Raw genomic sequence first — 11,737 nt, forward strand, 5'->3', positions numbered from 1 at the left:
TATATCCTGCTCCCTGATCATTTAGCTCAAATATTTTAAGAATAGCTGCAAGTATTTTTTGTGATTGGATTAATCATTGAGCTCATTAGTATTTACTTTAACTACATTAGACAAGCCAGATATGGCCTGGTGTCAGCGTTTGCATTGCCTCCAAAGGGAACACGCGAACAATGGAATTATTTGTTTTCCTTTCTGACCTACAGCATCATAATGTTTACAGAGTATTGCTGGGTGATGCTAACAAGATTTTAGATAACATCTCAACGTGTTGCAGGGAAGAAGGGGAAGTTAAAGGACACACTGTCAAAGTACTTTTATTTCCCAGTTCACTTCAAGCAAGTTAAAAACTCAAATAAATTCAAATCTTTCTAACACTGGGATTATATGAAAAATCACTCATATTGTTAGAAGCAGGAAGAGGCCATACAGCCCCCCCCCCCCACCTCAGCCCCCCCCCCCCCCCACCTCAGCCCCCCCCACCTCAGCCCCCCCCACCTCAGCCCCCCCCACCTCAGCCCCCCCCCCCCACCTCAGCCCCCCCCCCCCACCTCAGCCCCCCCCCTCACAGCTTCTCTGCCATCCAGTGACATCATAGTTAACCTTTTACCTCATTGCCACTTTCCTGCATATCTCTTCATGTTTAAAGATATCAGATGTCATTTTCAGGTATCAACTGCATCTGGACAATTAATTGTGTGATATCCCTTGTGACCTGTGTTCCTTCCAGAGTTCCTTCCATTAATGAAATCGTCAGTGTTACACGAGGAAGGACTTCAGCACAGTTTAACACTGTGGAGAAATCAAATATTAGAGGGCATAGGTTTAAGGTGAGAGGGGGAAAGTTTAAAGGAGATGTGCGCGGCAGGTTTTGCACAGTGGGGGTTGGGTGCCTGGGGTCCAGTGGGTGCCTGGGTCCAGTGGGTGCTTGGGTCCAGTGGGTGCCTGGGTCCAGTGGGTGCTTGGGTCCAGTGGGTGCCTGGTGGGTGCCTGGGTCCAGTGGGTGCCTGGGGTCTGGTGGGTGCCTGGTGGGTGCCTGGGTCCAGTGGGTGCCTGGGGTCTGGTGCCGGGGTAGATACGATGGTGGTGTTTGAGACTTTTGAAAAGGCACATGGATATGCAGGGAATGGCGTGATGAGTGCAGGCAGATAAGAGTTGGTCTTGGCATCATGTACGGCACAAACATTGTGGGCTGAAGGGCCTGTTGTGCTGTACTGTTCTACGTTCTGCCTTTACATTGGCATCCCATTGCTTACACTTGGAAAGGTTCGACTTTGACTGTTGTTCTTTTGTTTTCCATCATTGCAACCCAAGCGGATTTGGGCATCTGTTCATGTGCCTACCCTCAGCTGTGCCACTGTGCTGTGCCACTGTGCTGTGCCACTGTGCTGTGCCACTGTGCTGTGCCACTGTGCTGTGCCACTGTGCTGTGCCATCTGTGCTGTGCCACTGTGCTGTGCCACTGTGCTGTGCCATCTGTGCTGTGCCACTGTGCTGTGCCACTGTGCTGTGCCATCTGTGCTGTGCCACTGTGCTGTGCCACTGTGCTGTGCCATCTGTGCTGTGCCACTGTGCTGTGCCACTGTGCTGTGCCACTGTGCTGTGCCACTGTGCTGTGCCACTGTGCTGTGCCACTGTGCTGTGCCACTGTGCTGTGCCACTGTGCTGTGCCACTGTGCTGTGCCACTGTGCCCAGCTGGTCTCCTACTTCCCTGGGTGTCTTTGAACTTGGCACGCCTCACAGTGGAAGTTAGTGGTGAAGTGTCTCGAGATTCCTGAAGCCATGCATTCCCTTCAGACAGTGAGCATGCCTACAATGCCCTGCATGCTTACAATGCCATGTACAGAGGACACAGCAGCCCCAGTTACTATGAAGGTAGGGATAGGGTTTTTGCAAATTGTGAAAGCACATTGCTCAATTCTTCACTGTAGTCAGAATCAGTAGCAGCCCAGACTCCTCTGTGTCTTGATAGCTGTGCGTTTCTTATGCTGCTCCAGTGCATAGCACAGCACAGTACAACACAGCACAACACAGCACGGCACAACACAGCACAACACAGCACAGCACAGCACAACACAGCACAACACAGCACAGTACAGTACAACACAGCACAACACAGCACGGCACAACACAACATAGCACAGCACAACACAGCACAGCACAGTACAGCACAGCACAACACAGCACAGCACAGCACAGCACAACACAGCACAGTACAGTACAGTACAACATAGCACAGCACAGCACAACACAGCACAGCACAGTACAGCACAGCACAACACAGCACAGCACAACACAGCACAGCACAGTACAACATAGCACAGCACAGCACAACACAGCACAGCACAGTACAGCACAACACAGCACAGTACAGTACAGTACAACACAGCACAGCACAGCACAGTACAGCACAGTACAGCACAGTACAGCACAGCACAGCACAACACAGCACAGTACAGTACAGTACAACACAGCACAGTACAGCACAGTACAGCACAGCACAGCACAACACAGCACAGTACAGTACAGCACAACACAGCACAGTACAGTACAGCACAGCACAGCACAGCACAACACAGCACAGCACAGCACAGCACAGCACAGCACAGCACAGCACAACACAGCACAGCACAGCACAGCACAGCACAGTACAGTACAGTACAACATAGCACAGCACAGCACAACACAGCACAGTACAGCACAGCACAGCACAGCACAACACAGCACAGCACAGTACAGCACAGCACAACACAGTACAGTACAGTACAACATAGCACAGCACAGCACAACACAGCACAGCACAACACAGCACAGCACGGCACAACACAGCACAGCACAGCACAGCACAACACAGCACAGCACAGCACAGCACAGCACAACACAGCACGGCACAGCACAGCACGGCACAACACAGCACGGCACAGCACAACACAGCACAGCACAGCACAGCACAGCACAGCACAGCACAGCACAGCACAACACAGCACAGCACAGCACAGCACAGCACAACACAGCACAGCACGGCACAGTACAACACGGTACAGTACAACACAACACAGCACAGCACAACACAGCACGGCACAGTACAACACGGTACAGTACAACACAACACAGCACAGTACAACACGGTACAGTACAACACAACACAACACGGCACAACACAGCACAGTACAGTACAACACGGTACAGTACAACACGGTACAGTACAACACGGTACAGTACAACACGGTACAGTACAACACAACACAGCACAGTACAACACAGCACAGTACAGTACAACACAGCACGGCACAACACAACATAGCACAGCACAACACAGCACAGTACAGTACAACACAGCACAGTACAGTACAACACAGCACAGAGCTCCACAGCACAGCACAGACGACAATTTCATGGGTTTCCAAAGACTGCAGCCTGCTCAGAAACTCATCTTGCTGAAAAATACATTCACTGTCGTGTTTACATTTGAATAACAATGAAGTTTGCTCAGATTGTTGCTCAGTTAACCCGTGTAGCGTTGGCCCGATCCTTCACCATCACTGGGTCTGAACACAGGGACCCTCCCCAACAGCACAGTGAGAGGACTGCCCCACAGGACTGCACTCACCCCTCACCCTCACTACCCACACACTCACTCACCCTCACCCCCCACACCCTCACTCCCCTCACTCCCCACACACTCACTCACCCTCACCCCCCTCACCCTCACCCCCCTCACTCCCCTCACCCTCACTCCCCTCACCCTCACTCACTCACCCTCCTCACCCTCACCCCCCACACCCTCCTCACCCTCACCCCCCTCACCCTCACTCCCCACACACTCACTCACCCTCACTCCCCACACCCTCACCCCCCCACACCCCTCACTCATCCCCACACCCTCACCCCCTTCACTCCCCTCAACCTCACCCCCCCCACACCCCTCACCCTCACTCACTCACCCCTCACCCCCCCACCCCTCACCTCCCCAAGGGGCAAGCAGGGATGGGCAATAAATGCTGGCCAGGTCCCAAAATATGAATTGAAAATTAAACTCTTGAGAATAATTATGTTTCTTTATTTAGAACAAATTGTAAATGTGCTGCATGAGAATAAAAGCAGGAAGGCACCAGTCTCGCTGCGCCAGGTCATGTTTCTGTTGTAGGTGCAGTTTAGCCAAGGGTTTTGACCTGAACTTGCTCCTTGCTGGGTGGGTCCCGATGTCAGAGGAGGAGAGTGAAGAGAGAGCTGTGGCACATTGCACAGATCACGTCTCCTGTCCTGTCCAGTGCTGTCAGGGCAAACCGGAAAGCAAATATCCGTCCAAAATAGACAGCGGTTGTGTGTAAACTCCCCAAACAATACGGTTTTACTGTGAATGTAAATGTGAATCTTTTTATATTTTCTGCTTCTCTAGATTTTACTCTAGATTGATAAGAGTAAATTTACTTTTTTTATATACTTTGTTTTATAAGCATTGAGTGTGCTTTGATTGCTTTGACACAATGAGAATTCCCTCCTTTGGGATCATTCTTTTATATTTTTTAATGTTTTATTGATATGTGAGGTTGATACAGATAATTTTGTATGTTGTCGATGAAAATAAAATTTGTAAAATGACCTTAGCTTCTGTGGCAACTGAATCATGGCAGCGGCTCACCGGGTTTGTCACTGAGATGGGAACTCTGCCACAGAGCTGACAGTGTGATTGGGATCCCTGGGACGAGACGTAGAGAGCTTGGCTGCAGCACCGGAGCTGTGGCCTGCAGAGCAAGATCACGCTTGGCTGATCCCAATCCCAAGTCTTTGATCGGACCTGGTGGGCTACAGGTGGGAACCCAGGCCGTGCGCCAGCTCACAGCAGTGGCAGGGCTCGGCTCTGTTCTGTGCAGCACGGAGGCAGTTAATACCAGTGTTGGCAGTTTGAAATCTGCTGAAAGTTGAGCTCCCTCTCAACATTACAAGACGTTCACCATCTCCCCTCGCCACTGTGCAACATCCATCTGCCCAGATCAAATGGCCATGATAAAATGCAGAAATAACAGCACAAGGAACTTTCCAACAAGCAAAGGTCAGCTCGGCAGCAAGTATCGATTGTCAGGCAACACCCACCTCAAAGGAGATCGTCTAAAGGCGTGCCCTTGGCATTGCAGTTACATTGCGGTTACCAGCCCGGCCACCCTGCTGGCAGTCACTGCTGACCAGAAACTCACCACAGGCACACACGCACATGTTGTGGCCATCTCTGGCAGCCCCACAGACTTTCCACCGTGCACTAGGATGTGATGGATTGCTCTCCATGTTTGGGTGGGTTTCAGGCACCTTGATTAGTGCAAGGTAAAGCCAGTAAAGAGTAGTGACATTGTTCAGATAGCCCGGTTCCCCAGGGATCAGAGATGGATTTTGTTAACGCCCTCTGGTCCATTATTCAGACACTCCTCAGCATCTCGGTGTATGGGCTTTCTCATCTCCACCTTATCGGCTTACCCACCAGTGCAAGGGGTGCCGTTCTGTGGCTGATTGGCGGTGAAGCTGCCAAGGACAGCTTGAACCACAGTGGACGCCTGGAGATTCCGCCACACCACCTCATCTCCATCAAGCGTGTGATCTACTCACCAAAACTCCGTTCCAAACCCACCACTTCTATCAGGGCAACAAGGTCATGGGGCAGGCACCATCTCCTACAAGTTGCTGCACAACATCCTGATGGAAATATGTCGTCGTTCCTTCACCATCGCTGTGTCAAAATCCTGGAACTCCCTTTCTGGAGAGGAGGAGGGGGGGAGAGGAGGGGGGAGAGGAGGGGGGGGAGAGGAGGGGGGGAGGGGAGGGGGGGAGAGGAGGGGGGGGAGAGGAGGGGGGGGAGAGGAGGGGGGGAGAGGAGGGGGGGAGAGGAGGGGGGGGAGAGGAGGGGGGAGGGGGAGGAGAGGAGGGGGGAGAGGAGGGGGGGGGGAGAGGAGGGGGGGAGAGGAGGGGGGGGAGAGGAGGGGGGAGAGGAGGGGGGGGAGAGGAGGGGGGGGAGAGGAGGGGGGCGAGAGGAGGGGGAGAGGAGGGGGGGAGAGGAGGGGGGGGGAGGAGGGGGGGAGAGGAGGGGGGGAGAGGAGGGGGGAGAGGAGGGGGGGGGAGAGGAGGGGGGAGAGGAGGGGGGGAGAGGAGGGGGGGAGAGGAGGGGGGGGAGAGGAGGGGGGGGAGAGGAGGGGGGGAGAGGAGGGGGGAGAGGAGGGGGGGGAGAGGAGGGGGGGAGAGGAGGGGGGGAGAGGAGGGGGGAGGGGGAGGGGGGAGGAGAGGAGGGGGGGAGAGGAGGGGGGGGAGAGGAGGGGGGGAGAGGAGGGGGGGGAGAGGAGGGGGGGAGAGAGGAGGGGGGGGAGAGGCTAGATGCAGGAAGATTGTTCCAGATGTTGGGGAAGTCCAGAACAAGGGGTCACAGTTTAAGGATAAGGGGGAAGTCTTTTAGGACCGAGATGAGAACGTTTTTTCACACAGAGAGTGGTGAATCTGTGGAATTCTCTGCCACAGAAGGTAGTTGAGGCCAATTCATTGGCTATATTTAAGAGGAAGTTAGATGTGGCCCTTGTGGCTAAAGGGATCAGGGGGTATGGAGAGAAGGCAGGTAGAGGATACTGAGTTGGATGATCAGCCATGATCATATTGAATGGCGGTGCAGGCTCGAAGGGCCGAATGGCCTACTCCTGCACCTATTTTCTATGTTTCTATGTTTCTATGTTTCTATCAGTGCACCACATCTCTGGAACTGCAGCAGCTCAAGAAGGCAGCTCACCCCCACCTCCTCAAGGGCTGTTGGGAGGCAGGCAATAAATTGCTGGCTCAGTCTGTAAAGCCCACATCCCCTGAATGAATATAGGTTTGTTTAGATTAGTTTAGTTTAATGACACGTGTACCGAGGTACAGTGAAAAGCTTTTTTGTTGCGTGCTATCCAATCAGCAGAAAGACTGCATGATTATAATCAAGCTGTCCACAGTTATATGAAAAAGATCTGGAATTCTGGTTTGCACCTCAGAGTGAGAGCTTGAGGGTGGGAGCAGTAGATGAGGACATCTGGGAGGAGTGGGGGGGGGGGGGGTGGGGGGGTTACAGGAGCTGGATAGAGGAAGGTGGAACCGAGAAGGCAGGGTAGGAATGATGGCATGGGCCCCATATCTGAGGAAGGATGTGTTGGCTCTGGAGAGGGTCCAGAGGAGGTTGACCAGAATTATCCCAGGAAAGAATGGGTAACATGATGAGCATTTGACGGCATGGGTCTGTGCTCACGGGGGTTTAGAAGGACGAGGGGCACCTCATTGAAACTTACCAAACATTGAAAGGCCTGGATAGAGTGGATGTGGAGAGGATGTTTCCACTAGTGGGAGAGTCTGGCCAAGAGGGCACAGCCTCAGAATTAAATATCAATGGATATTTTTAAGGCAGAGATAGATTCTTGATTAGTACGGGTGTCAGGGGTTATGGGGAGAAGGCAGGAGAATGGGGTTGAGAGAAAATAGATCAGAGATGTTTGAATGGCGGAGTAGAATTGATGGGCCAAATGGCCTATTCTGCTCCTATAACATGACCTTATGAAGAGAGGCAAACAGAGGGGGTTAGGAGTCCCACAGGCCCGTCAGATCTATCTGTGGCTACTCCACAGATGGCTGTATTTTGTTGTTAGACTTGTCCTGACCCTTAGTCACACTGTCTACCAGGGCGCCGTGAGGGAGATGGGAGTGACCCTGTCACACTGTCTACCAGGGGCCGTGAGGGAGATGGGAGTGACCCTGTCACACTGTCTACCAGGGGCCGTGAGGGAGATGGGAGTGACCCTGTCACACTGTCTACCAGGGGCCGTGAGGTAGATGGGAGTGACCCTGTCACACTGTCTACCAGGGGCCATGAGGGAGATGGGAGTGACCCTGTCACACTGTCTACCAGGGGCCGTGAGGGAGATGGGAGTGACCCTGTCACACTGTCTACCAGGGGCCGTGAGGAGATGGGAGTGACCCTGTCACACTGTCTACCAGGGGCCATGAGGGAGATGGGAGTGACCCTGTCACACTGTCTACCAGGGCCGTGAGGGAGATGAAGCGGAGGATTGCAGACAGTTCTGGGGATGTCCAAGGCCAGGGGTTAGTTGAGAATTAACTGTGTGGGTGACAAGCGATTCTATTTACACAGCGCCTGTACCTGCCCACCCCACCCTCTGCCAGACAGCAGAGCAGACACCCCCACCTGTGCCAGACAGTGGAGCCTGCCCACCCCCACCCGTGCCAGACAGCGGAGCCTACCCACCCCCACCTGTGCCAGACAGCGGAGCCTACCCATCCCCACCCGTGCCAGACGGCAGAAGCCTACCCACCCCCACCTGTGCCAGACGGCAGAGCCTTCCCACCCCCACCTGTGCCAGACGGCAGACCCTGCCCACCCCCACCTGTGCCAGACAGTGGAGCCTGCCCACCCCCACCCGTGCCAGACAGCAGAGCAGACACCCTCACCTGTGCCAGACGGCAGAGCCTGCCCACCCCCACCTGTGCCAGACGGCAGACCCTGCCCACCCTCACCTGTGCCAGACAGTGGAGCCTACCCACCCCCACCTGTGCCAGACAGCAGAGCCTGCCCACCCACACTCTGCAGCAACAGGCGACATCTGTCAGAAGTTATTTTAAGCTGTAATTTGAATAAATAATTGGAGATAGTTCACAGTTGAAGTTATACTTCTGTCTGCGTCAGGAACTGTTCCAGGAGACATAGACATAGCATAGAACAGCCCACAATGCCTGTGCTGAACATGATGTCAGGTTAAACTAATCTCCTTTGCACATGATCTATATCCCTCCATTATCTGCATATCGATGTGCCTATCCAAAACTCTTTTAAATGCCACAATCATATCCACATCAACCACCATCCCTGGCATGTGATCCAGGCACACTGCATGACAGTTGGTGTTTGAGGCTTGTCGATTGGCACATGGATGGATATGCAAGGAATGGAAGGTAATGGATCACATGTAGACAGAGATTAGTTGAACCTGGCATCATGTTGAGCATGGACATTGTGGTTCCAGGAGCCTGTTCCTGCTGTGTGTACTCTATTAACCTTAGTTATTTTCACTGTTGCTAATTAATCCCATCTATTAATATTACATTCTCATGTCTCAGTGTTTATGAGATACGTGGTTTATCAATTTTCCAGGTGCCTGATCAATGCACAGTTGTGGGGTTAATTAGCGTGCGGGGCTGTTGTTAGTGGTCAATGTGACAGTGATGGGAGCTGTGAATGTCAGCAGGAAACACACAGATAATGTCTCAGTGCAAAAGCTGCAAAAACCACTCATCATCACTTCATCGTGCTCTGGGAGTCTGTATGTTCCACCTAGTCTGGCCTGGTTCAAACTGGGGCAGAGGGCACCTGTGAGACCGAGGGGTCTGGGCAATGAGCACGACTCCCAGGGGAAGAGGAGGAAAGACTGTAGAGACTAGGCGTGTATATACTGGATTTTAGAAGGATGAGAGGAGATCTTATCGAAACGTATAAGATTATTAAGGGGTTGGACACGTTAGAGGCAGGAAACATGTTCCCAATGTTGGGGGAGCCCAGAACAAGGGGCCACAGTTTAAGAATAAGGGGTTGGCCATTTAGAACTGAGATGAGGAAAAACTTTTTCAGTCAGAGAGTTGTGAATCTGTGGAATTCTCTGCCTCAGAAGGTAGTGGAGGCCAATTCTCTGAATGCATTCAAGAGAGAGCTGGATAGAGCTCTGAAGGATAGCGGAGTCATGAGGTATGGGGAGAAGGCAGGAACGGGGTACTGATTGAGAATGATCAGCCATGATCACATTGAATGGCAGTGCTGGCTCGAAGGGCTCGAAGGGCCGAATGGCCTCCTCCTGCACCTATTGTCTATTGTCTATTTACTCAGAGCCACAGCGTGGAAACAGGCCCATCATCCCAACTTGCCCACGCCGACCAACATGCCCCATCTACACTAGTCCCACCTGCCCACACCGACCAACATGCCCCATCTACACTAGTCCCACCTGCCCACACCGACCAACATGCCCCATCTACACTAGTCCCACCCGCCCACATCGACCAACACGCCCCATCTACACTAGTCCCACCTGCCCACACCGACCAACATGCCCCATCTACACTAGTCCCACCTGCCCACACGGACCAACATGCCCCATCTACACTAGTCCCACCTGCCCACACCGACCAACATGCCCCATGTACACTAGTCCCACCCGCCCACATCGACCAACACGCCCCATCTACACTAGTCCCACCTGCCCACACCGACCAACATGCCCCATCTACACTAGTCCCACCTGCCCACACGGACCAACATGCCCCATCTACACTAGTCCCACCTGCCCACACGGACCAACATGCCCCATCTACACTAGTCCCACCTGCCCACACCGACCAACATGCCCCATCTACACTAGTCCCACCTGCCCACACCGACCAACATGCCCCATCTACACTAGTCCCACCTGCCCACACCGACCAACATGCCCCATCTACACTAGTCCCACCTGCCCCAACTATCTCCCGTGGCGGCCCATCGCACATAACTGCCGCCCTTTGTGTAAAAAGGTTGCCCCTGAGGTTCCGATTAAATATTTCCACAAAGTGGTGGATCACGGATTCATTGCCACAGGCAGCAGTGGACGCCGTCATTTGGGTATTTGTAAAGTAGAGATTGATCGGTTCTTGATCAGCGCGGGTGTCAGGGGTTGTGGGGAGAAGGCAGGAGAGTGGGGTTGAGATAGAGATAGATCAGCCATGATTGGATGGCGGAGTAGACGTGATGGGCCGAGTGGCCTATTTCTACTCCTATGTCTTATGAGCTTGGAGCTGCAGCCAGGATGGTCTGAGCAGACGGGGAAATGAGGGGGGTCTCAGTCCGGAACAGGGACCTCTGGCTTGCTCCGGGTTGCCGCGTTTCCCCATTTCAGGCCCCTAAGGGCGGTCGCCGGCAGTTACTGCAGCCATACATAAGTTTTATATCGCCAGTTATGAACTGTGACTGGCAATAAATAGACTTGGGCATTGGTGCCCACAGCACCTGAGACTCGATCCGAGCCTGGTGCTGAGTCTGAGAGTTACTGATGTTCCTCCCTCTGTGGTTTAGTTTCCCAAAACCATGAATGCTGACGGTTCATCTCCTGGGCACCTGGGCACCTGTCTGGGGCTCATGGAAAGCCAGACTGATGGAGCAAGAATCTCCCGGGCAAAGGTAAGATAGCAACGTCGTTCTGCGGAAATGAATGATTTCAGTTGGACGCTGAAGGATCTCCCTGTGCACGGTCTGATATTTGAAACTCTACATTTGATCTTTCTGATCTTGATCTGAAAGACCAACAGTTATTTCTGTGGGGAGTCGTGGAAAATGCAGGGTTCTGAAACACAGGGGTCACGGCGATGCAGCACATCTAGATGGAAGCGCTTGGGTCGCAGTGTTGGTTCGAGAGAAGGTTGGCTCGACCCTGTGTCCAAACTGATAACCATCTCTATCTTGTTGCAACAGAGTTAAAGGCATTGGTTTCAGAGTTGACAGTTACATGGCCCCCTGGCTCCCGTCTGAACCAAGGACACGTGTTGCCAACTGCAGGATGTGGTTCTCAGTCAATGGTCCAATGCGCTTTAATTGGCACATGTGCAAACGCGCAGTGATGTCCAGTGCTCTATAACTAAGCACATCCCCGATTAGCAAGTGTACAGATATCTTTAGCCAGAGGGCAGTGAATCTGTGGAATT

The sequence above is a fragment of the Rhinoraja longicauda genome, chromosome 29 (assembly GCF_053455715.1).
Source record: "Rhinoraja longicauda isolate Sanriku21f chromosome 29, sRhiLon1.1, whole genome shotgun sequence".
Classification (NCBI taxonomy): domain Eukaryota; kingdom Metazoa; phylum Chordata; class Chondrichthyes; order Rajiformes; family Arhynchobatidae; genus Rhinoraja; species Rhinoraja longicauda.